Source organism: Salvelinus alpinus, chromosome 17, assembly GCF_045679555.1.
Source record: "Salvelinus alpinus chromosome 17, SLU_Salpinus.1, whole genome shotgun sequence".
Classification (NCBI taxonomy): domain Eukaryota; kingdom Metazoa; phylum Chordata; class Actinopteri; order Salmoniformes; family Salmonidae; genus Salvelinus; species Salvelinus alpinus.
In genome coordinates, this window is record NC_092102.1 from 33,272,986 (window position 1) to 33,300,316 (window position 27,331).

The 27,331-nt window shown below is 42.8% G+C and overlaps 1 protein-coding gene across 1 annotated transcript in view; it reads left to right on the forward strand.

Moving 5' to 3' along the window:
* The first annotated feature begins 214 nt into the window (after positions 1-214).
* Positions 215-27,331, forward strand: part of LOC139542794 (uncharacterized) — a 60,143-nt gene continuing 33,026 nt past the window's right edge. Inside the window, exon 1 of the mRNA XM_071348625.1 lies at positions 215-465. The gene's annotated coding sequence lies outside the window, so the exon portion shown is untranslated. The remainder of the gene's footprint in view (positions 466-27,331) is intronic.

The following is a 27,331-nucleotide window of genomic DNA, read 5'->3' on the forward strand; positions in this document are numbered from 1 at the left end:
CGTCGTACATAGCTTTGCTAATAATACACCCAGAGAGAGAGAGAGAGGGAGAGAAAGAGAGAGAGAGAGGGAGATAGAGAGAGACAGAGACAGAGAGAGAGTGAGAGGGAGGGAGGGAGGGAGAGCAGGAGGGGGAGAGAGAGAGGGACAGAGCGACAGAGATAGAGAGAGGGGGGGTTAGAGAGATCAAGCAAGCTAGAGTGAGAGAGAGGGAGTGTAAGAGCATAGAAGAGTTAAGAGCAAACAGAGTGTGAGGCAAGGTAGAGAGAAAGGAACATATTGAAGACTGAGTCGGAGACAGAGAGAGAGAGAGAGACAGAGAGAGAGAGAGAGAGAAAGTGAGAGGAGGTAAAAAGATAGATAGAGCGAGAGAGAGAGCTGTATGTCTCTATGTGCTTTACGGCTAGCTGATCCAATGAGCTGATCCAATGAGCACTCACTCACAACGCAAAGACACCCAGAGAGGTAAGCAACCAGAACGCTTTCTAGCCTCCGTGTGTGTGTGTGTGTGTGTGTGTGTGTGTGTGTGTGTGTGTGTGTGTGTGTGTGTGTGTGTGTGTGTGTGTGTGTGTGTGTGTGTGTGTGTGTGTGTGTGTGTGTGTGTGTGTGTGTGTGTGTGTGTGTTTTTGTGAGACAGAAAGTTAGTTCGAGAGTTGGATAAAATATGCATATACAGTGGTTGTTTGAAGATGTGCTGTATTACAGGACTATGTGAGTTGTGTGATAGAGAAAGAAGTGTTCGTATCTGAGAAGATACATCATGCATGTGTGGATTGTATATGGTTTATGGTATAGCAGTCTGTGTGTCCAGTATATGGTTTATGGTATAGCAGTCTGTGTGTCCAGTACATGGTTTATGGTATAGCAGTCTGTTTCCAGTATATGGTTTATGGTATAGCAGTCTGTTTCCAGTATATGGTTTATGGTATAACAGTCTGTTTCCAGTATATGGTTTATGGTATAGCAGTCTCTGTTTCCAGTACATGGTTTATGGTATAACAGTCTATGTTTCCAGTACATGGTTTATGGTATAGCAGTCTATGTTTCCAGTATATGGTTTATGGTATAACAGTCTGTGTGTCCAGTACATGGATTATGATATAGCAGTCTATGTTTCCAGTACATGGTTTATGGTATAGCAGTCTGTGTGTCCAGTATATGGTTTATGGTATAGCAGTCTGTTTCCAGTACATGGTTTATGGTATAGCAGTCTGTGTCCAGTATATGGTTTATGGTATAGCAGTCTGTGTGTCCAGTATATGGTTTATGGTATAGCAGTCTGTGTGTCCAGTACATGGTTTATGGTATAGCAGTCTGTGTGTCCAGTATATGGTTTATGGTATAGCAGTCTGTGTGTCCAGTATATGGTTTATGGTATAGCAGTCTGTGTGTCCAGTATATGGTTTATGGTATAGCAGTCTCTGTTTCCAGTATATGGTTTACGGTATAGCAGTCTGTGTGTCCAGTATATGGTTTATGGTATAGTAGTCTCTGTTTCCAGTACCTGGTTTATGGTATAGCAGTCTATGTTTCCAGTACATGGTTTATGGTATAGCAGTCTCTGTTTCCAGTACATGGTTTATGGTATAGCAGTCTATGTTTCCAGTATATGGTTTATGGTATAACAGTCTGTGTGTCCAGTACATGGTTTATGATATAGCAGTCTATGTTTCCTTTACATGGTTTATGGTATAACAGTCTGTTTCCAGTACATGGTTTACTGTATAGAAGTCTGTTTCCAGTACATGGTTTATGATATAGCAGTCTCTGTTTCCAGTATATGGTTTATGGTATAGCAGTCTCTGTTTCCAGTACATGGTTTATGGTATAATAGTCTGTGTGTCCAGTATATGGTTTATGGTATAGCAGTCTGTGTGTCCAGTATATGGTTTATGGTATAGCAGTCTCTGTTTCCAGTACATGGTTTGTGGTATAGCAGTCTGTTTCCAGTATATGGTTTATGGTATAGCAGTCTGTGTGTCCAGTATATGGTTTATGGTATAGCAGTCTGTTTCCAGTATATGGTTTATGGTATAGCAGTCTCTATTTCCAGTATATGGTTTATGGTATAGCAGTCTCTGTTTCCAGTACATGGTTTATGGTATAGCAGTCTGTGTGTCCAGTATATGGTTTATGGTATAGCAGTCTGTTTCCAGTATATGGTTTATGGTATAGCAGTCTCTGTTTCCAGTATATGGTTTATGGTATAACAGTCTATGTTTCCAGTACATGGTTTATGGTATAGCAGTCTATGTTTCCAGTATATGGTTTATGGTATAACAGTCTGTGTGTCCAGTACATGGATTATGATATAGCAGTCTATGTTTCCAGTACATGGTTTATGGTATAACAGTCTGTTTCCAGTACATGGTTTACTGTATAGCAGTCTGTTTCCAGTACATGGTTTATGGTATAGCAGTCTGTGTGTCCAGTATATGGTTTATGGTATAGAAGTCTCTGTTTCCAGTATATGGTTTATGGTATAGCAGTCTATGTTTCCAGTATATGGTTTATGGTATAGCAGTCTGTTTCCAGTATATGGTTTATGGTATAGCAGTCTATGTTTACAGTATATGGTTTATGGTATAACAGTCTGTTTCCAGTACATGGTTTACTGTATAGCAGTCTGTTTCCAGTACATGGTTTATGGTATAGCAGTCTGTGTGTCCAGTATATGGTTTATGGCATAGCAGTCTGTGTGTCCAGTATATGGTTTATGGTATAGCAGTCTGTGTGTCCAGTACATGGTTTATGGTATAGCAGTCTGTGTGTCCAGTATATGGTTTATGGTATAGCAGTCTGTGTGTCCAGTATATGGTTTATGGTATAGCAGTCTCTGTTTCCAGTATATGGTTTATGGTATAACAGTCTGTGTGTCCAGTACATGGATTATGATATAGCAGTCTATGTATCCAGTACATGGTTTATGGTATAACAGTCTGTTTCCAGTACATGGTTTACTGTATAGCAGTCTGTTTCCAGTACATGGTTTATGGTATAGCAGTCTGTTTCCAGTATATGGTTTATGGTATAGCAGTCTGTGTGTCCAGTATATGGTTTATGGTATAGCAGTCTGTGTGTCCAGTACATGGTTTATGGTATAGCAGTCTGTGTGTCCAGTATATGGTTTATGGTATAGCAGTCTGTGTGTCCAGTATATGGGTTATGGTATAGCAGTCTCTGTTTCCAGTATATGGTTTACGGTATAGCAGTCTGTGTGTCCAGTATATGGTTTATGGTATAGTAGTCTCTGTTTCCAGTACCTGGTTTATGGTATAGCAGTCTATGTTTCCAGTACATGGTTTATGGTATAGCAGTCTGTTTCCAGTATATGGTTTATGGTATAGCAGTCTGTTTCCAGTATATGGTTTATGGTATAAGAGTCTGTTTCCAGTAAATGGTTTATGGTATAGCAGTCTCTGTTTCCAGTACATGGTTTATGGTATAACAGTCTGTTGCCAGTATATGGTTTATGGTATAGCAGTCTGTGTGTCCAGTATATGGTTTATGATATAGCAGTCTGTGTGTCCAGTATATGGTTTATGGTATAGCAGTCTGTGTGTCCAGTATATGGTTTATGGTATAGCAGTCTCTGTTTCCAGTATATGGTTTATGGTATAGCAGTCTATGTTTCCAGTACATGGTTTATGGTATAACAGTCTGTTTCCAGTATATGGTTTATGGTATAGTAGTCTGTGTGTCCAGTATATGGTTTATGATATAGCAGTCTGTGTGTCCAGTATATGGTTTATGGTATAGCAGTCTGTGTGTCCAGTATATGGTTTATGGTATAGCAGTCTCTGTTTCCAGTATATGGTTTATGGTATAGCAGTCTATGTTTCCAGTACATGGTTTATGGTATAACAGTCTGTTTCCAGTACATGGTTTATGGTATAGCAGTCTGTTTCCAGTATATGGTTTATGGTATAGCAGTCTCTGTTTCCAGTATATGGTTTATGGTATAGCAGTCTATGTTTCCAGTATATGGTTTATGGTATAGCAGTCTGTTTCCAGTATATGGTTTATGGTATAGCAGTCTGTTTCCAGTATATGGTTTATGGTATAAGAGTCTGTTTCCAGTAAATGGTTTATGGTATAGCAGTCTCTGTTTCCAGTACATGGTTTATGGTATAACAGTCTGTTGCCAGTATATGGTTTATGGTATAGCAGTCTGTGTGTCCAGTATATGGTTTATGATATAGCAGTCTGTGTGTCCAGTATATGGTTTATGGTATAGCAGTCTGTGTGTCCAGTATATGGTTTATGGTATAGCAGTCTCTGTTTCCAGTATATGGTTTATGGTATAGCAGTCTATGTTTCCAGTACATGGTTTATGGTATAACAGTCTGTTTCCAGTATATGGTTTATGGTATAGTAGTCTGTGTGTCCAGTATATGGTTTATGATATAGCAGTCTGTGTGTCCAGTATATGGTTTATGGTATAGCAGTCTGTGTGTCCAGTACACGGTTTATGGTATAGCAGTCTCTGTTTCCAGTATATGGTTTATGGTATAGCAGTCTATGTTTCCAGTACATGGTTTATGGTATAACAGTCTGTTTCCAGTACATGGTTTATGGTATAGCAGTCTGTTTCCAGTATATGGTTTATGGTATAGCAGTCTCTGTTTCCAGTATATGGTTTATGGTATAGCAGTCTATGTTTCCAGTACATGGTTTATGGTATAACAGTCTGTTTCCAGTACATGGTTTATGGTATAACAGTCTGTTTCCAGTATATGGTTTATGGTATAACAGTCTGTTTCCAGTATATGGTTTATGGTATAGCAGTCTGTGTGTCCAGTACATGGTTTATGGTATAACAGTCTGTTTCCAGTATATGGTTTATGGTATAACAGTCTCTGTTTCCAGTACATGGTTTATGGTATAACAGTCTGTTTCCAGTATATGGTTTATGGTATAACAGTCTGTTTCCAGTATATGGTTTATGGTATAGCAGTCTGTGTGTCCAGTACATGGTTTATGGTATAGCAGTCTGTGTGTCCAGTACATGGTTTATGGTATAGCAGTCTATGTTTCCAGTATATGATTGATGGTATAGCAGTCTCTGTTTCCAGTATATGGTTTATGGTAAAGCGGTGTATCGGTGTTTCTCAAAATGCAAATTAGAGCACGGGAGGGTCAGAGTATGAGTCCAAATCAAAGTATGCGAAATGGTACATGGAGGGCACTTCTCTAATGCGTACTCCGTTTGTACATATTTTGAAGCATGCATCGATGCAAGCTTCAACGAAAAGTATGCAAATAAATATGACGTAACCACGTAAAAATCATGCACATTTTTTTTCAATCATTGGCTGTCATTATTTGAATTGAAGCGAGAGGAAAAAAACTTTGGAATAAAATGTTGCCTATTGACATCTCATCTCACTACAATATTTTATCTTGATACGTTAATAAATACAGTTGAATTCGGAAGTTTACATACAGCTTAGACAAATACATTTAAACTCAGTTATTACCATTCCTGACATTTAATCCAAGTAAAAAATCCATGTTTTGGGTCAGTTAGGATCACCACTTCATTTTAAGAATGTGGAATGTCAGAATAATAGCAAAGAGAATGATTTATTTCAACTTTTATTTCTTTCATCACATTCCCAGTGGGTCAGAAGTTTACATACACTCAATTAGTATTTGGTAGCATTGCCTTTAAATTGTTTAACTTGGGTCAAATGTTTCGGGTAGCCTTCCACAAGCTTCCCACAATAAGTTGGGTGAATTTTAGCCCATTCCTCCTGACAGAGCTGATGTAACTGAGTCAGGTTTGTAGGCCTCCTTGCTCGCACACACTTTTTCAGTTCTGCCCACACATTTTCTATGGGATTGAGGTCAGGTCTTTGTGATGGCCACTCTAATACATTGACTTTGTTGTCCTTAAGCCATTTTGCCACAACTTTGGATGTATACTTGGGGTCATTGTCCATTTGGAAGACCCATTTGTGACCAATCTTCAACTTCCTGACTGATGTCTTGAGATGTTGCTTCAATATATCCACATAATTTTTCTCCCTCATGATGCCATCTATTTTGTGAAGTGCACCAGTCCCTCCTGCAGCAAAGCACCCCCACTACATGATGCTGCCACCCCCGTGCTTCACGGTTGAGATGGTGTTCTTCGGCTTGCAAGCCTCCCCCTTTTTCCTCCAAACAAAATGATTGTGATTATGGCCAAAAAGTTCTATTTTTGTTTCATCAGACCAGAGGACATTTCTCCAAAAAGTACGATCTTTGTCCCCATGTGCAGTTGCAAACCATAGTCTGGCTTTTTTATGGCGGTTTTGGAGCAGTGGCTTCTTCCTTGCTGAGCGGCCTTTCAGGTTATGTCGATATAGGACTCGTTTTACTGTGGATATAGATACTTTTGTACCTGTTTCCTCCAGCATCTTCACAAGGTCGTTTGCTGTTGTTCTGGTATTGATTTGCACTTTTCACACCAAAGTACGTTCATCTCTAGGAGACAGAACGTGTCTCCTTCCTGAGCGGTATGACGGCTGCGTGGTCCCATGGTGTTTATACTTTCGTGCTATTGTTTGTACAGATGAACATGGTACCTTCAGGCATTTGGAAATTGCTCCCAAGGATGAACCAGACTTGTGGAGGTCTACCATTTTGTTCCTGAGGTCTTGACTGATTTATTTTGATTTTCCCATGATGTCAAGCAAAGAGGCACTGAGTTTGAAGTTAAGCCTTGAAATACATCCACAGGTATACCTCAAATTGACTCAAATTATGTAAATTAGCCCAACAGAAGCTTCTAAAGCCATAACATAATTTTCTGGAATTTTCCAAGCTGTTTGAAGGCACAGTCAACTTAGTGTATGTAAACTTCTGACCCACTGGAATTGTGATACAGTGAATTATAAGTGAAATAATCTGTCTGTAAACATTTGTTGAAAAAATTACTTGTGTCATGCACAAAGTAGATGCCCAACCGACTTGCCAAAACTATAGTTTGTTAACAAGACATTTGTGGAGTGGTTGAAAAATGAGTTTTAGTGACTCCAACCTAAGTGTATGTAAACTTCCGACTTCAACTGTACATGCTATGTTAATTTTGGCATGGTTACCTGCCTTCAATACCCACTGTAGTGTGTGTGGTTCGTAAGCCCATAGGAATTCAATAGAGCTAACTGGCTAGCTACTACTGATAGATGACACCATACAACCTTGGATAGCACTGGTTTTAGGTCATTTTTGCCAGTTATAATATCTGGGTAGCTACATTATTACATTTCACATATAGCTAGCTGATAGTTATGAAGTGAGATATTTGCTTTGTGTATATCTTGTTCCGTCTATATTTCCATTGTCCTGGCTAGAAGTAGGAAGGTTCAGTGAATGGGTAAGTCCATAGTAAGTAAATAGGGCTAACTGGCTAGCTAGCCAGCCACGAATAATTGTTAGCTAGCTACCCAAGAAAAATTGACATCTACCTTAGATAACATTGGTTTTCGGTCATTTTGCCTGTTTTTCTATCTGGTTAGCTACATTGCTACGATTCACATACATCTAGCTGATAATTATGAAGTAAAACATTTGCTTTGTATATATCTTGTTTAGTCTCTATTGTTGCCATTGTCCTGGCTAGAAGAAGGTTCAGTGAATGGCGAGATGCAGCGTGAGGTAATACAGTAGGTAATACAGCGTGAGGTTAATGCATCCACACTCTCGTCCTCACAAGAATGTACTCAAGAGAACGTCCTTGGAAAATGCACTTGGAGCATGAGAGTGTGGAGCACGGTAGTATGCATATTGAGAAACACCCTGTGTGTACAGTGCATGGTTTATGGTATAGCAGTGTGAGTCTAACAGCGTGTGGGCTTATATGTGTCTATGTGTGTGTTACTCTTCGCACTAGTGTGTGAGTATGTGTGTGCACACCTGTGTGTGTGTGTGTGTGTGTGTGTGTGTGTGTGTGTGTGTGTGTGTGTGTGTGTGTGTGTGTGTGTGTGTGTGTGTGTGTGTGTGTGTGTGTGTGTGTGTGTGTGTGTGTGTGTGCGTGCGTGTGTGTGTGCCTCAGTGTGTGTTCATGCAAGTGAATGCATGTGCATGAGCCAATTTGTAAATGTGTAAGTATGTGTGAGGGATAGAAAGGTGTAGGTTCACCATTCAGCCTGGCTGAATCCAGGCTAAGAATTAGAGCAGTGGGCTGAAATAGACCCAGGCCAGAGATAGCCAGGGGCCACAGTCACAGAGGGGCACATATGAGGAGGGGGGCAGACAGAGAGAAGTGCAGATATGAAAGAGAGATATGGGGGTAGATATGGGGAAGATATGGGAGAGGGGGATTGGGGAGGAGGTGGAGGTGGGTGGGGGACACTGACAGAGAGGAGGCAGACGTGGGGGTTGGCAGAGAAACAGAGCGGGTAGATTCTCCCATGTAGAGAGCAGAGGGGGTGAGCGAGATATGGACTGTAGAGACAGGTGTGGTGGTGGAGTTGGGGGGTACAGACAGACAGACAGACAGACAGACAGACAGACAGACAGACAGACAGACAGACAGACAGACAGACAGACAGACAGACAGACAGACAGACAGACAGACAGACAGACAGACAGACAGACAGACAGACAGACAGACAGACAGACAGACAGACAGACAGACAGACAGACAGACAGACAGACAACGTCTCAAACAGGCCACCATACCGAATGACTTAGCAACCGCGTGATGCAGCATGACAATGTGAACGTGACTGGTCAGGGAAACCTGTTTACTGGGTTTCCTGTTTTCTGGATGTAAATATCTTGTACAAAAGTTCTGGTTGTGATGCTAACGTTAGCTCACAAATATGAGGATGTTTGAATCTGAGAAACCCAGGCTGTTTATAAAAAACAACTCTCGTTCTTTCAACATAAGGGGTTGCATGCTAATGGTTAATTCGGTTGTCTGTAAATAAATGGGCAAGTTATAGGTTGATTCTGGTGAGCGATTGGATAGTGTGTACTGCAGCCCACCAGGCAGATCTGGATGATACTGACTAACCTCAGCCCACTCCAGTCTGAATAGAGAGTTCACTGAATGGTCTTCTGGTGTCAGACATAGGGCTGTTTCACAGTAATATTCCAGAGGAGTTACTGTATCATATTAAAATGTAAGAGTATGCATGGTCAGCATCTGTGAGCCTTTTTTGCTTATATGAATCGATTGTGTTTTCAACCTTTTCATAGTTTTTTTGTGGTGTCGGATTTGCCCTTGTCTTTGACATGACTAGGCAAAGTCGGGCGATGCTATGACACGTTTGTCTGTATGTCCATATGTACTATGTGTGTGATTGTGTGTGTTTGTGTGTAAATGTGCGTTATTGTGTGCAGGCTTGGCAAGGTTGATAGGTTGGAAGGGTGGGGCTGGTATCAGTTCACACATGTAGATTTATTGTGCTAGGGCTTTGTTTTCAGGTGTAGTCTCGCATCTCGATCCTCTGAGGTGAAGTCATCGACTAACTCCCAATGAGCCTGTCAGCAGGGGCGGACTTAGTGATTTGGAGGCCCCAGGCAGAGGCCTGTCTGAGGCCCCTGCCTGGCTCCAACTGCCCAAGAGTTGTTTGGATTCTTTTAGGTGAATGAAGCAGAATGAAAAGGCTGACTGAAAATACTTGAAAAACCCTTTACAAGGTCTTTGCGTCACCACAGGGGTGGGCAATAATTTTGGCTTAAGGGTCACATCAGGATTTTTTAATTAAACAATTTGATTTGTTTGATTTGTTTGTCTAGGTCCATTACCATTGCTTTATATTTTCTATCTGTTTTATACTTTCACATTAGGGATTCATGATGTGTAACCTCTGGGCCAATACCTATATCTAATATTTTCTTTGCATTATTGACCAATAACAATATATATATGTTTCATGTCTGGACTTTTTAACCACTCTAGCACAGATACAAACTACAACCAACTGTATATGTTCATAATAAGACTAATAAAAAATATGTACAATTACTTGAATATTGGAACGTGTAACACTGAGCTATATTACATGCTAACATTTTTGTTGGAAAAGTACAGTATATTATATTATACAGATACAATTGCTCAGAGAAATAGATTTCTATTTGTTGAGGAGGGCCTCAAGCATAGGAAGAAAACAAGATAACAGAAATAATGTATTATTAAAGGAAATGATGCAAAGTTCACAAGGCATCCTGATAATGTGATGGCAAGACCTAATGGCAAGTCCGCCACTGCCTGTCAGTTGCATTCACTGTCAGTCAAACACATGTCCTCATTAGGTAACTGAGTACCTGCCTGGCACTGCCTGCTGACTCCTACACTTTGAGAGATTACATAATGATCCTTAACATTTGAATGGTAAGGCCAGAAACTTAAAGAGCTCAGTATCACCTAAGAACTATTCACTGTGTTACAACCATTACATCCAAGGCTCATCCTCAACATCATGTATGTGGTGTGTGGGGGATGCTGAATGAGATTGACTCACTCTCCTTCTTTTACAAACACACACACACACACACACACACACACACACACACACACACACACACACACACACACACACACACACACACACACACACACACACACACACACACACACACACACACACACACACACACACACACACACACAGTCTTGTATAACTAACCTTGTGGGGATACACAATTCAGTCCTATTCAAAATCCTATTTTCCCTAACCCCTAACCCTAACCTAGCCCTAACCCATACACTTGCCCTAACCCTAACCTTAAAACTAACCCTAGCTCCTAGCCCTAAACAAAATTCTAAACCTAGCACATTGTGGGCACTAACAAAATGTCCCCAGTGGCCAAATGTTTGTCTGTTTACTATTCTTGTGGGGACTTCTGGTCTCCACAAGTATAGTTAAACACACACACAAACACGCACATCCTCAGGTAGCCTAGAGGTTAGAGCGTTGGGCCAGTAACCGAAAGGTTGCTGGATTGAATCCCTGAGCTGACAAGGTACAAATCTGTCGTTCTACCCCTGAGCAAGGCAGTTAACCCACTGTTCCCTGGGTGCCGAAGATGTGGATGTCGATTATGGCAGCCCCTGCACTCTCTGATTCAAAGGGGTTGGGTTAAATGTGGAAGACACATTGCAGTTGAATGCATTCAGTTGTACAACTGACTAGCTGTTGTAATTGTATAGAACGGTCCCTCATGGGACTGAGTGGTTGCTGGCCCTTTAAGAGGTCTATTTTTACAGGGGCACACTCATGCATGCGTGGAACAGAGAGGAGGCATGGAGAGGCAGTGGGAGACTTTCTCTGACTCGCAACTGTGACTACAACACATAAGCTACTATATTACTGTATTATTGAGTGTGTCTGAGGGGGGGGGGGGGGGGGGTATTTGTGTGTGTGTGTGTCCGTGTGTGTGTGGCAGACACAGATCTCTGAGGGCAAACTGATAGTGAGTTGGAACTTAGACCAGACATCCTTACGCACATTATTTGAATCGATATATATGCAAATACACATCCCCTTCTATAGAGTGCACTTACGTGTTGTACACCCACTCATGTAATCAAAGAACACAGCTACACATACTCAAAAATATTAGTCATTTCATACACACATAGAGCCCAATTCAGACTTTCCTATGCATGCTTTTCCTACTCACTTCTCAGTAGTTGGTATTCAGACTTACTTTATGAAGGTGTGTATCAGGCTTTGCAGGCGTGGTTCCCTTGCGCACGCTGAATAAATGTCATTCAACTGCTGAAAACCTTCCCACTTGCTGGCCAGCAGATTTACTTGTGGAGTTTGCATTCAGTAGGGTTTTCAGCACATTTATCTGAAGCCATCCCTTTAAATAGAGTGTACCTTTAATTAGAATTTTGTCAACAGACTCAATAGAATACATTGAGAGAACGGGTCAGATTATAGGGATCAATGAAAGAAAGCCATCTATGCATATTCGTCACTGTTTCAGCACCTGGTAGATTTGCCCTTTGCGCTGTTGTCTGTGCCCAATAATGTTTGTACCCTGTTTAGTGCCGCTACCATGTTGTGCTGCTGCCATGTGTTGCTACCATGCTGTATTGTCATGTCTTGCTGTCATGCTATGTTGTTGTCTTAGGTCTCTCTTTATGTAGTGTTGTGGTGTCTCTCTTGTCGTGATGTGTGTTTTGTCCTATATTTATATTTTATTTGTATTTTTAATCCCAGGCCCCGTCCCCGCAGGAGGCCTTTTGCCTTTTGGTAGGCCGTCATTGTAAATAAGATGTTTTTCTTAACTGACTTGCCTAGTTAAATAAGGGTTAAATAAACAGAAATAAAAACAGAAAAAATACACTGATCTTGTAGATTATTTAGGCAAATTTTAGTGTAAGGAAAAAAGTATGTATGAATCATAAAAAACAGGGTTGGAGAGCCTTTACGCACAAAATATATTGATTAATCAAAAAGAAAGTGGTTTGCTTTATCCTGAAAGTTGCCATATTCATGTTCAAAGCATGAAAATTTGCAAGTTGTAAAAGTGTACAATAGGCAGAGGTTGAACAATAGTCCTATAAATCTACCCTAATCCTCACTAATCATGGACTAATCATATGACAACGGTCCAGTCATCGTGAACCATGTACCAGGCTCCAGGTTTAAACTGTTACGTGTGGTTGCATAATGATTCAAATAGGCTACTGTACATGGCCCAAATTATTGCGCAACGTTAGCCTAAAATCATTCACTATTGCTAGCAACGTTCAGGAACAACGGACGTGACAGAGGAAAGAAAGGTAAACAGAATGGAATGGAATGATGCACAATGCAGGCTACAAATTAAATGAAACCAAAACTAAAGTGACTGTTATAAATGTATGTGGGTATTACTGACGATGGCTCCCGAAAGTGGCTAATATTTAATATGATACATAACTGAGAAAACCCCGGTCTCCAAATTTCATCCCTACAAATTATGAGGGCATACAATTAAAATTTGTCACAGGTATTCATGGCCTACCTCACTGTGGATAAGGGTCCGCAATACATGTCATGTTGATATGATTTTCAGTTTCCTTTGTATTTACAACTACCAGCTCTCACAGTCTCACGTCAGAATTAGACGTTCATCCATGTTTCTCAAACGCCAAATTTCGAAGTTGTTCCAAACGTGAAATTTCGAGCTGTTTAAGGTTAAGTATAGGCATTAACTCCAAATGTTTAAGGTTAAGGTTAAGTTAAGTTATCAAAAACAACTTTCTATCACTTGATTCGAACTTGAAGCCTTTGGAATCAGAAAAAGTATCTAAACAATTGTTATGTGTATTTACAACTAATAACTCTCACAGTCTCATGTCAGAATTAAATGTTCATCCATGTTTCTCAAGTGACAAATTTTAAAGTTGTTCCAAATGTCACTCACTGTTGCCCCTAGTGGCCGTTTTCCACGTCATCTCCCGACGTCCTCAGATATGGATGGACGTCAAATACTGACTTGTATCATGGGTGACCTGGTGGATTTCCAATCCCCAAACGGATTACTCATTTACCTAGCTCTTATCACTAGCTCTTAATAATTACAGTGCATGGAGATTATATCGGGGAAAAAATTAAGTAGATGCTTTTTCCACTTGGAACCGGCACGTTCCCTCAACCTTATTCATGGTTTCCTTGCACTTAAAGGTGGTGGAATTCTTAAGGAATTAAGTCAAAGTCAGATTACGGCTTATCTGTAGACACCTCCAGCACACCTTCACTTCTTAAATCTCTACCCCAAACTAATTGCGGGTGAATAGCTTGCTATTTGCATGCTTAAGTTCAAGGTCAGAATACACAAAGAGAGAAGTGTGAATAAAAATGGAAGTAAGTTCTATTTAAACAAGCTTAACTCGGTTCGGAATTCCCCCATTCTCTATAGATAAGGACATGCACAAATGCACACACAGACAGGTACATACACTCACAGCAAAAGTACTTATACATCCTCAATGTGTGGGCCTAAAATACCCATCTGCCTTATGCACTCTGCATGTTACATAATGCATTGCCTGTCATTATCACAGTGCTCCTTCACACCCTGCCGTGCCTCTGTACCTACATTAACCTACACACACACACACACACACACACACACACACACACACACACACACACACACACACACACACACACACACACACACACACACACACACACACACACACACACACACACACACACACACACACACACACACACACACACACACACACACACATTAACCTATCTACACACACACACACATACACGCATGCGCACACTGATTGACACGCACACATGCACGCACACACTGAAGTTACACATTCACATGCACACAAAAAGTAACACACACCTCTCCACCTCCTTTCCCCGTGTTGACAGTTATGCACTCCAGTGCTCTCAAGCTTTCTCTTTCTCTAGGTGTTAGGGAACATACTCAAGCAGAAAGAGAGAGAGATGGAGAGAAAGATGGAGAGAGACAGAGGCTTGAGATACAGTTGAAGTCGAAAGTTTACATACACCTTAGCCAAATACAGTCGTGGCCAAAAGTTTTGAGAATGACACAAATATTAATTTTCACAAAGTCTGCTGCCTCAGTTTGCATGATGGCAATTTGCATACGTATACGCCAGAATGTTATGAAGAGTGATCAAATTAATTGCAATTAATTGCAAAGTCCCTCTTGGCCATGCAAAGTGGGTCAGAAGTTTACATACACTCAATTAGTATTTTGTAGCATTGCCGTTAAATTGTTTAACTTGGGTCAAACGTTTCGAGTAGCCTTCCACAATCTTCCCACAATAAGTTGGGGGAATTTTGGCCCATTCCTCCTGACAGAGCTGGTGCAACTGAGTCAGGTTTGTAGGCCTCCTTGCTCACACATACTTTTTCAGTTTTGCCCAGTAATATTCTATGGAATTGAGTTCAGGTCTTTGTGATGGCCACTCCAATACCTTGACTTTGTTGTCCTTAAGCCATTTTGCCACAACTTTGGAAGTATGCATGGGGTCATTGTCCATTTGGAAGACCAATTTGTGATCAAGCTTTAACTTCCTGGCTGATGTCTTGAGATGTTGATTCAGTATATCCACATATTTTTCCTGCCTGACGATGCCATCTATTTTGTGAAGTGCACCAGTCCCTCCTGCAGCAAAGCACCCCCACAACATGATGCTGCCACCCCCGTGTTTCACGGTTAGGATGGTGTTCTTTTGCTTGCAAGCCTCCCCCTTTTCCTCCAAACATAACGATGGTCATTATGGCCAAACTTCTATTTTTGTTTCATCAGACCAGAGCTCATTTCTCCAAAAAGTACGATCTTTGTACCCATGTGCAGTTGCAAACCGTAGTCTGGCTTTTTTATGGCAGTTTTGGAGCAGTGGCTTCTTCCTTGCTAAGTGTCCTTTCAGGTTATGTCGACACAGGACTCGTTTTACTGTGGATATAGATACTTTTGTACCTGTTTCCTCCAGGATCTTCACAAGGTCCTTTGTTATTGTTCTGGGATTGATTTGCACTTTTCGCACCAAAGTACGTTCATCTGTAGGAGACAGAACGTGTCTCCTTCCTGAGTGGTATGACAGCTGCGTGGTCCCATGGTGTTTATACTTGCATACTGTTGTTTGTACAGATTAACTTGGTACCTTCAGGCATTTGCAAATTGTTCCCAAGCATGAACCAGACTTGTGGAAGTCTACAATTTTTTTCTGTGTTCTTGGCTGATTTATTTTGATTTTCCCATGATGTCAGGCAAAGGGGCGCTGAGTTTGAAGGTAGGCCTTGAAATACATCCACAGGTACACCTCCAATTGACTCAAATTATGTCAATTAGCCTATCAGAAGCTTCTAAAGCCATGACATCATTTTCTGGAATTTTCCAAGCTGTTTAAAAGCACAGTCAACTTAGTGTATGTAAACTTCTGACCCACTGGAATTGTGATACAGTGATTTATAAGTGAAATAATCTGTCTGTAAACATTTGTTGGAAAAATTACTTGTGTCATGCACAAAGTAGATATCCTAACCGACTTGCCAAAACTATAGTTTGTTAACAAGAAATTTGTGGAGTGGTTGAAAAACGAGTTTTAATGACTCCAACCTAAGTGTATGTAAACTTCCGACTTCAACTGTTGATAGAGAAATGGGTGGAGAGACAATAATGGACAGTGAGATGGGTAGAGATGGAGGGAAAGGGAAGGGGTCCACATGGGGGAAGCCAGCAGCACATGGGTCTCCATTACATCCACTTTCACACCAAACATGGCGGGGGCACTGGTCCAGTCGGTTTCTGTGTGTGTGGTGTGTGTGTGTGATTGTACGTGTGTGTGTGTGCGTGTGCATGCGTGTGTGTGCGTGTGCGTGTGTGTGCATTTTAGAACCCCTTTAGGTATCACATAAAAAAATATATTAATTTAATAAAATCTTGAAATTGGTCTTTACTACTATAGCACATAGAAACAGATTGAATAACACATTCATAAATGGCAAAAAAAAGCCAATCAAAAAATAAATAGTAAGGAATAAGGTTTTGAAGTGTCTGTCCTTTATCTAGGAGACATAAGAACGCTCAGGAAATATTTGTTATTTTGGACACATATTTAACCCCTTACTTTTGTTGGCACAAAACTACCTTCATAATTCCATTCGTTTGTATGGGTAACCTTCAGACGAGTCCCCTAAGAGTCTCCCCTTTCCATGTGAGAAGACAGATTTTCGGGATGTCTCCTGGTCTGACAAACACAGCTGTAGCTCCAGATGAGGAAGGTCAACATAGGCGGATGCTGTGGATTGAGAAACAGCCCGTGCAAAAAAACGGATAGCTGTAGCTTTAATTGACAGATACTGATGGGACCTTTTACTTATGTTACTTAGATTGAGAGCAGACACTTGCACTTTCTCTTGAGCTACATTTTGCATATAGGATATAGCCTACATTTTAGGTGGATGGTTTGCAGGCAGAGACAAAGAAATGGGTAATCAATATTTATTGAAAACGGAAAGGCGCAACTTTTGCTCAACATGGTAGCCTATGTGTGCATTGCCTTTTCCCATTCCAATGACCACTCACATTGGTTGAGAGCCCTCCACTTCTTTCCATTATCAATATTTATTTACGGGCACTGTAGTAAACTATAGTCTAATTTTTAAGTTAATTTCTGCGGCGTGATTCTCCACCCACAAACAGTAGGCAACCTACAGTATCTCATTTAGACCACATCAGTGGAGGCTGCTGAGGGGAGGACGGTTCATAATAATGGCAGGGATGGAGTGAATGGAGTGGTATCAAACACATGGTTTTGATTATATTCCATTCCAGCCATTATTATGAGAAGTCCTCCCCTCAGCAGCCTCCACTAGACCACATATATACTTGGCGCACTTGATCTCGCACGCCCAACTAGGAGAGGAGAGGTAGGCTACTGAACTTGAAGCAGCGAATTCTGAGAGTGTGTGAATAATGCAACATATATGTGCTAATAATGAAACATATATGTGCTAATAATGAGACCAATATGTGCTAATAATGAGACTAATATGTGCTAATAATGAGACCAATATGTGCTAATAATGAGACCAATATGTGCTAATAATGAGACCAATATGTGCTAATAATGAGACCAATATGTGTCACGGCCGTTGAAAGAACTGGACCAAGGTGCAGCGTGGTGAGCGTACATTTTCTTTTATTTACATGAAAAGACGCCGAACAAAACAATAAACACTACAAAATAAACCGTGAAGCTAAAGGCTATGTGCCATAAACAAAGTCAACCTCCCACAAAGACAGGTGGGAAAAAGGGCTACCTAAGTATGGTTCTCAATCAGAGACAACGATGGACAGCTGTCCCTGATTGAGAACCCTACCCGGCCAAAACATAGAAATACAAATAATAGAAGATAGAATACCCACCCCAACTCACACCCTGACCAAACCAAAATAGAGACATAAAAAGGATCTCTAAGGTCAGGGCGTGACAATATGTGCTAATAATGCAACATATGTGTGCTAATAATGAGACAAATATGTGCTAATACTGAGACAAATATGTGCTAATAATGAGACCAATATGTGCTAATAATGAGACAAATATGTGCTGATACTGAGACCAATATATGCTAATAATGAGACCAATATGTGCTAATAATGAGACCAATATGTGCTAATAATGAGACCAATTTGTGCTAATAATGAGACAAATATGTGCTAATACTGAGACAAATATGTGCTAATAATGAGACAAATTAACAAATAATGAGATAAATTAAAGAAACGTTCTCTCACTGTCAACTGCGTTTATTTTCAGCAAACTTGACATGTGTAAATATTTGTATGAACATAACAAGATTCAACAACTGAGACATAAACTGAACAAGATCCACCGACATGTGACTTACATAAATGTTATAATGTGTCCCTGAACAAAGGGGGGGGGGGGGGGTCAAAATCAAAAGTAACAGTCAGTATCTGATGTGGCCACCAGCTGCATTAAGTACTGCACCAGATTTGCCAGTTCTTGCTCTGAGATGTTACACCACTCTTCCACCAAGGCACCTGCAAGTTCCCGGACATTTCTGGTGGGGAAATGGCCCTAGCTCTCACCCTCCGATCCAACATGTCCCAGAAGTGCTCAATGGTATTGAGATCTGGGTTATTTGCTGGCCATGGCAGAACACTGACATTCCTGTCTTGCAGGAAATCACGCATGGAATGAGCAGTATTGCTGGTGGCATTGTCATGCTGGAGGGTCCTGTCAGGATGAGCCTGCAGGAAGGGTACCACATGAGGGAGGAGGATGTCTTCCCTGTAACGCACAGCATTGAGATTGTCTGCAATGACACAAGCTCAGTCCGATGATGCTGTGACACACCGCCCCAGACCATGACGGACCCTCCACCTCCAAATCGATCCCGCTCCAGAGTACAGGCCTCAGTGTAACGCTCATTCCTTCAACGATAAACGTAAATCCGGCCATCACCCCTGGTGAGACAAAACCGCGACTCGTCAGTGAAGAGCACTTTTTGCCATTCCAGTCTGGTCCAGCAACAGTGGGTTTGTGCCCATAGGCAACATTGTTGCCGGTGATGTCTGGTGAGGACCTGCTTTACAACAGGCCTACAAGCCCTCAGTCCAGCCTCTCTCAGCCTATTGCAGACAGTCTGGGCACTGATGGAGCGATTGTGCATTCCTGGTGTAACTCGGGCAGTTGTTGTTGCCATCCTGTACCTGTCCCGCAGGTGTGATGTTCGGATGTACCGATCCTGTGCAGGTGTTGTTACACGTGGCCTGCCACTGCGAGGACGATCAGCTGTCCATCCTGTCTCCCTGTAGCGCACGCAGATGAGCAGGGTGTCACGTTCTGACCTAAGTTCCTTTTTTATGTCTTTATTTTTAGTTTGGTCAGGGCGTGAGTTGGGGTGGGCATTCTATGTTGTTTTTCTATGTTTTGTTCTGTAGGTGATTTTCTATGTGTTTGGCCTAGTATGGTTCTCAATAAGAGGAAGGTGTCAGTCGTTGTCTCTGATTGGGAGCCATATTTAGGTAGCTTGTTTTCATTTGTGTTTTGTGGGTGGTTGTATCCTGTGTTAGTGTTTTCACCATACGGGACTGTTTCGGGTTGTTTGTACTTTTGTTATTTCGTTCAGTGTTCTGTTTGATTTATTAAATATATCATTATGGACACTTACCACGCTGCGCATTGGTCCTCCTCTTCTTCCACCCACGACGAGCGTTACACAGGGACCCCGGGAATCTTTCTTTTGGTGTTTTTCAGAGTCAGTAGAAAGGCCTCTTTAGTGTCCTAAGTTTTCACAACTGTGACCTTAATTTCCTACTGTCTGTGAGCTGTTAGTGTCTTAAATATGTGCTAATAATGAGACAAATATGTGCTTTTAATACAATAGGTAGGCTAATGCATACAAATCAGAAAGAGACCGTTTCCAAATAATCTGTGGGACAGCAAAAATATGTTAATCCCTAAACTGTCTGTTTGACTCTGACTGCTCGCATCCAACCACAGCATGAAAAATGTAGACTGCGCCGCAATGATCTCTGTCAGGACCTGCAGAGATGCAGCCCTCTATCACAAACCACACAGCTCTGCAACACTACACCAGCCTTCAGCTCCCTGGCCCTGAGATGGGCATTTTACGTAATTTAGCAGACGCTCTTATCCAGAGCAATTAGGGTTAAGTGCCTTGTTCAAGGGCACAATGGCAGATTTTTCACCTACTCGACGGGATTCAAACCAGGGATCTTTTGGTAGGATACCTACCGCCCCAAGGGCACATTAGACAGACTAGACAGGAGGCAATGGGATGCTCCAAAGAGTTACAAGTGTGTGTGTGTGTGTGTGTGTGTGTGTGTGTGTGTGTGTGTGTGTGTGTGTGTGTGTGTGTGTGTGTGTGTGTGTGTGTGTGTGTGTGTGTGTGTGTGTGTGTGTGTGTGTGTGTGTGTCAGAGGCGTCGTCATGGGTGGGCCTGGGTGGACCCACTCACTGGGGTGCCAGGCCTCCTTCCTTTCTCTTCATTTCTTCATGTGTTCTTGTGTGCTGTGTGTATATTTCAAATTTTAGTCACTTAGCAGACGCTCTTATCCAGAGCGACTTACAGATAGTGCATCTTAAGATAGCTAGGTGGGACAACCACATATCACAGTATAGTAGGTACATTCTTTTCCTCAACAAAGTAGCTATCAACAAAGTCAGAGCTAGTAAGGGGGGGTGGGGACCTGTGCACTGTACAGCAGGGTTGTCCTCCTACAGCATGCTGATTCTATAGCAGGGGTCATGACCTCTCCCCTCTGCCTCCCACCATACCTTCCACACCACATCCACTGGGAAGGCCATGCTGATTCCCTTTCTCCTCACAGAGAGACTCAACACACACACATAGTGGAAATCACATATACGTGTGCATAGTATTCATACACGCAGGTTTGACTGAGAGAGAGACAGAGAGACAGAGCGAGACAGGGATAGAAAGAGAAAGAGCGCGCAAGAGAGAGAGAGACAGTGACAGAGACAGAGAGAGTGACAGATAGAGAGACAGAGAGATAGAGACAGAGAGAGACAGAGAGAGAGAGAGACACACAGAGAGACAGAGAGAGAGACAGAGAAAGATACATAGATAGAGAGACAGAGAGAGACAGAGGGAGACAGAGAGAGAGACATAGATAAAGAGACATAGATAGAGAAAGAGAGAGAGAGAGAGAGACAGAGAGAGACATAGATGTGTGTGTGAGAGAGAGAGAGAGAGAGAGAGAGAGAGAGAGAGAGAGAGAGAGAGAGAGAGAGAGAGAGAGAGAGAGAGAGAGAGAGAGAGAGAGAGAGAGAGAGAGAGAGAGAGAGAGAGAGAGAGAGAGAGAGAGAGAGAGAGAGAGAGAGAGAAACAGAGACAGAGAGAGAGAGAGAGAGAGAGAGAGAGAGAGAGAGAGAGAGAGAGAGAGAGAGAGAGAGAGAGAGAGAGAGAGAGACATATATATAGAGAGAGACAAACAGAGACAGAGACAGGCCGATACCTGCTAATTATCAAAATCCAGAAAATAGATGTTAAATTCTGCAACCACCTAAACGGAAGCGATTCCCAAACCTTCCATAACAAAGCCATCACCTACGGAGAGATGAACATGGAGAAGAGTCCCCTAAGCAAGCTGGTCCTGGGGCTTTGTTCACAAACACAAACAGACCCCACAGAGCCCCAAGACAGCAACACAATAAGACCCAACCAAATCATGAGAAAACAAAAAGATAATTACTTGATACATTGGAAAGAATTAACAAAAAAACTGAGCAAACTAGAATGCTACATGGCCATCAACAGAGAGCACACAGTGGCAGAATACCTGACCACTGCGACTGACCCAAACTTAAGGAAAGCTTTGACTATGCACAGACTCAGTGAGCATAGCCTTGCTATTGAGAAAGGCCGCTGTAGGCAGACCTGGCTCTCAAGAGAAGACAGGCTATGTGCACACTGCCCACAAATTGAGGTGGAAACTGAGCTGCACTTCCTAACCTCCTGCCCAATGTATGACCATATTAGAGACACATATTTCCCTCAGATTACTCAGATCCAGAAAGAATTCGAAAACAAACTACATTTTGATAAACTCCCATATCTACTGGGTGAAATACCACAGTGTGCCATCACTGCAGCAAGTTTTGTGACCTGTTGCCACAAGAAAAGGTCAACCAGTGAAGAACAAACACCATTGTAAATACAACCCAAATGTATGCTTATTTATTTTCCCTTTTGTACTTTAACCATTTGTACATCGTTACAACACTCTATATATACATAATATTACATTTGTAATGTCTTTATTCTTTTGAATCTTCTGTGAGTGTAATGTTTACTTGGGCAATGTTAACATATGTTCCCCATGCCAATAAAGCCCCTTGAATTGAATTGAATTGAATTGAATTGACAGAGACAGACAGAGAGAGAGAGAGAGAGAGAGAGAGAGAGAGAGAGAGAGAGAGAGAGAGAGAGAGAGAGAGAGAGAGAGAGAGAGAGAGAGAGAGAGAGAGAGAGAGAGAGAGAGAGAGAGAGAGAGAGAGAGAGAGAGAGAGAGAGAGAGAGAGAGATCAAAATCTTTGATCGAAAAACCTTAACAAAGTACAGACTCAGTGAGCACAGCCTTGCCATTGAGAAGGGTAGACACAGGAAAACCTGGCTCCCTGTAGAGGAAAGGCTGTGCAACCAGAACCTGAGACAGAGCTGTATTTCATGACAAAATTTAAAAAATATATTAAACAATTAGAGAGTGTCATTTCCCCCAAAAAGACCTCTCTGATGAGAATAAGCTACCTGTCCTGTTGGGAGAGGACGCAGAAAGCTGTGGTTTGGCAGCGCAATACATTGCTGTCTGCCATAAGACGAGGGACAGTGTCTGACAGACCAACCAACCTGCACATGTCCTCTATGCTTATTGTTATTGTTCAGCGTATGGTTATTTTGACCCTTGATTATTATTGTTACTGTTGTCCCGTTGACAATATTGATTTTTATTATTTTAATTAGGTTAATATTGAAAATCTCCAAAGTAAGCTTGGCATATGTACAATATCGTTCAAAAGTTTGGGGTCACTTAGAAATGTCCTTGTTTTGAAAGAAAAGTACATTTTTTGCTTCATTAAATAGTACCCGCAAAACACCAGTCTCAACGTCAACAGTGAAGAGGCAACTCTGGGATGCTGACATTCTAGGCATAGTTCCTCTGTCCAGTGTCTGTGTTCATTTGCCCATCTTACTATTTTCTTTTTGTTGAACAGTCTGAGATATTACTTTTTCTTTGCAACTCTGCCTAGAAGGCCAGCATACTAGGAGTCACCTCTTCACTGTTGACGTTGAGACAAGTGTTTTGCGGGTACTATTTAATGAAGCTGCCAGTTGAGGACTTGTGAGGTGTCTGTTTCTCAAACTAGACACTCTAATGTACTTGTCCTCTTGCTCAGTTGTGCACCGGGGCCTCCCACTCCTCTTTCTTTTCTGGTTAGAGCCAGTTTGCGCTGTTCTGAGAAGGGAGTAGTACACAGCGTTGTACAAGATCTTCAGTTTCTTGGCAATTTCTCACATGGAATAGCCTATATTTCTCAGAACAAGAATAGACTGACGAGTTTCAGAAGAAAGTACTTTGTTTCTAGCCATTTTGAGCCTGTAATCGAACCCACAAATGCTGATTCTCCAGATACTCAACTAGTTTAAAGAAGGCCAGTTGTATTGCTTCTTTAATAAGCACAACAGTTTTCAGCTGTGCTAACATAATTGCAAAAGGGTTTTCTAATGATCAATTAACCCTTTAAAATGATAAACTTGCATTAGCTAATACAACGTGCCATTGGAACACAGGAGTGATGGTTGCTGATAATGGGCTTGATGATTGCTGGTTGCTGATAATATTCCATAAAAAATCTGCTGTTTCCAACTACAATAGCCATTTACAACATTAACAATGTCTACACTGTGTTATTATTTTAATGGACAGAAAATGTGCTTTTCTTTCAAAAACAAGGACATTTCTAAGTGACCCCAAACTTTTGAATGGCAGTGTACATTGTTACATCATGCCAATAAAGCAAATTGAATTGAGAGAGAGAGAGAGAGAGAGAGAGAGAGAGAGAGAGAGAGAGAGAGAGAGAGAGAGAGAGAGAGAGAGAGAGAGAGAGAGAGAGAGAGAGAGAGAGAGAGAGAGAGAGAGAGAGAGAGAGAGAGAGAGAGACCCTCGTTTTTTGGACTCAGGGACTTGGGAGGAAATCCTGGACGGTAAAGGACCCTGGGCAAAGGCTGGGGAATATCGCCGTCCAAAGGAGGAAATAAAGGCAGCGAAGGAGGAGCGGCGGCGATATGAGGAGGCAAGTCATCGAAGCACGAGAGGCAGCCCCCCAAAAGCACACGGGGAGATTGGCGGAGTCAGGCTATAGACCTGAGCCAACTCCCCGTGCTTACCACGGGGAGCGAGTGACCGGGCTGGCACCGTGTTATGCGGATAAGCGCACGGTGTGTCCGGTGCGCATGCACAGCCCGGTGCGCTCGGAGCCAGCTCTCCGTAAGTACCACGCTAGAGTGGGCATCCAGCCAGGGCGGATTGTGCCAGCTCAGCGCTCTTGGTCTCCGGTGCGCCGTTTCGGCCCAGGGTATCCTGAGCCGGCTCTGCGCACTGTGTCTCCAGTGCGCTGTGACTGTTCAGTGCGTCCTATGCCTGCGCTCCGCCCGTGCCGGGCTAAAATGGGCATTCAGCCAAGAGGAGAGCTGCAAGTGGTAAACACCAGATCTCCAGTGCTCCCCCACAGCCCGGTTCGACCTGTGCCTGCGCTCTGGAGGTGCCGTGCTAAAGTGGGCATTCAGCCGAGAGGAGTGGTGCCAGGGATGTGCACCAGATCTCCAGTGCTCCCCCACAGCCCGGTCCATCCAGTGCCTCCTCCATGGACCAGGCCTCCAGTAGGTCTCCCCAGCCTGGTTCATCCTGTGCCCGCAACGAGGGTCCCCAGTCCGGGGCCCGCAACGAGGGTTCCCAGTCCGGGGCCCGCAACGAGGGTTCCCAGTCCGGGGCCCGCAACGAGGGTTCCCAGTCCGGGGCCCGCAACGAGGGTCCCCAGTCCGGGGTCGGCGGCGAGGGTCCCCGCACCAGAGGCTCCACCAAAGTGAGGAGAGCCAGAGGCGGAGGGGGGTCTACGTCCCGCACCAGAGCCGCCGCCGTAAAGGAAGCCCACCCGAACCCTCCCCTTTAGAGTCAGGTTTTGCGGCCAGAGTCCGCACCTTTGGGGGGGGGGAGGGGGGGGGGGGGGGTACTGTCACGCCCTGGCCATAGAGAGGCTTTTATTCTCTATTTTGGTTAGGCCAGGGTGTGACTAGGGTGGGCATTCTAGTTTCTTTATTTCTATGTTTTCTATTTCTTTGTGTTTGGCCGGGTGTGGTTCTCAATCAGAGGCAGCCTGCTATCGTTGTCTCTGATTGGGAATCATACTTAGGCAGCCTTTCCCACCTGTGTTTTGTGGGTAGTTGTTTTCTGTATAGTTTAGTTACCTTACAGAACTGTTTGTTTTTCTCTTTGTTATTTTTGTTCTAGTGTTCTGATTAAATAAAATATCATGAACACGTACCACGCTGCGCATTGGTCCAGTCATTTCCAGGAAGAGGATCGTGACACCAACCAGGATTTCTGGGAAACCAGGGAATTTATTGAAAGTTACTGGAATTTTGCATCCCAAATCATACCATACCATATTGTTCCTGATAATTGCTGCTATTCCAGGTGACTACTGAAATCAACACATGATAAGTTCTGACTATTCCTTAACCCCTGTCAACGTGATGATGAGCAGTTCTCTGGCTCGGGTCTCCATGGTGATAGACTGAACCCTATGTTTGATTGAACCCTATGTTTGACTGTTTGTTACCGTAGTGATTTGGAGAAAACACTGCTTGACTGACCATCCGTATCCAGCATGTCAGTGGTGATGAGACTTGGCAAGGAGCAGTCTCTCTCTCTCTCTCTCTCTCTCTCTCTCTCTCTCTCTCTCTCTCTCTCTCTCTCTCTCTCGCTCTCTCTCTCTCTCTCTCTCACTATCTTTCTCTCTTACCCCTTTCTCTCTCACTCTTTCCCTTCCTCTCTCTCCATTCTCTCTATCTCTCTCTCTCTTTCTACTTGCCTCTCCCCCCTCACCCACCCTCTCTCTGTCACCCTGGTTAGCGGGTCACTGATCTCATAGCGAGTGAGTTCTGCTCACACCAGCGGCTCTGAGCTTGGCTAATCTGGTCTGATTGGCAGCCAGTGAAGACTGCTGTTTGCGTGTGTGACAGTGCTACATGTGGGTTACAGTTTGCTGTGGGTGCTGGTACAGCTTGACATGGAACACAAATAATGAGAATCTCTGTATACTGTCTGTGGCAAGGCGGTTATTTGCATAAGTAATGCATCTCAATGAAGATGATCAATGACATCAAAATGACACCAATTAAACCAGTTAGAATTATTTACAAGCATAATTGAGGATGGGTGACAAAACAGTTTCTCAGCATGTCAGTGTGTGCATGTTTTTGTTTGTGTCTGTATGTGTGTTATTGCATGCAATGCAGCCCCGTCAAAGCCCAAATCCACTCTGTGGTTTGATATACTGCTGGTACAGCATGGTATGGCTGTTAAGGGATGGAAATCTGATCAAATGAAACTCCATCAGATGACAGTTAAATGTCAATGAAGGGAAACAACATAACGCCCCCCCTGCCAAAATGTCAGCAGAGAGCTTTTAGAATGCCACTAACTGTTTCCTTGGCCCCTGAATGCTGCGTGTGAGGGTTTGTGTGCGTGCATGTTCATTTAAGTGTGTGTAAGTGTGTATGCATACTTGTGCGTGTGTGTGTGTGTGTGTGTGTGTGTGTGTGTGTGTGTGTGTGTGTGTGTGTGTGTGTGTGTGTGTGTGTGTGTGTGTGTGTGTGTGTGTGTGTGTGTGTGTGTGTGTGTGTGTATGCATACTTGTGTGTGTGTGTGTGTGTGTGTGTGTGTGTGTGTGTGTGTGTGTGTGTGTGTGTGTGTGTGTGTGTGTGTGTGTGTGTGTGTGTGTGTGTGTGTGTGTGTGTGTGTGTGTGTGTGTGTGTGTGTGTGTGTGTGTGGTAGAGAGAGTGGAGGTCTGCTGTAGTACTCTCCAGACAGAGGGAGGAGGTTGAGGAGCTAAGGAGGAGGATGAGAGGAGGGGAAATGAGAGGAGGTTCCCAGTTCCCACTCTGCTGAGTGGTTGACCTGAATATAATTAGCCGAGTCATATTTTTAACTGATACTGCGTAAAAGCCAGCTTAAGGAGCCATAGCTGCCCTATTTATAACCGGGGCTAACGGCCTGTACCACTACACAAGGGGATTTTCTCCCAGAACTG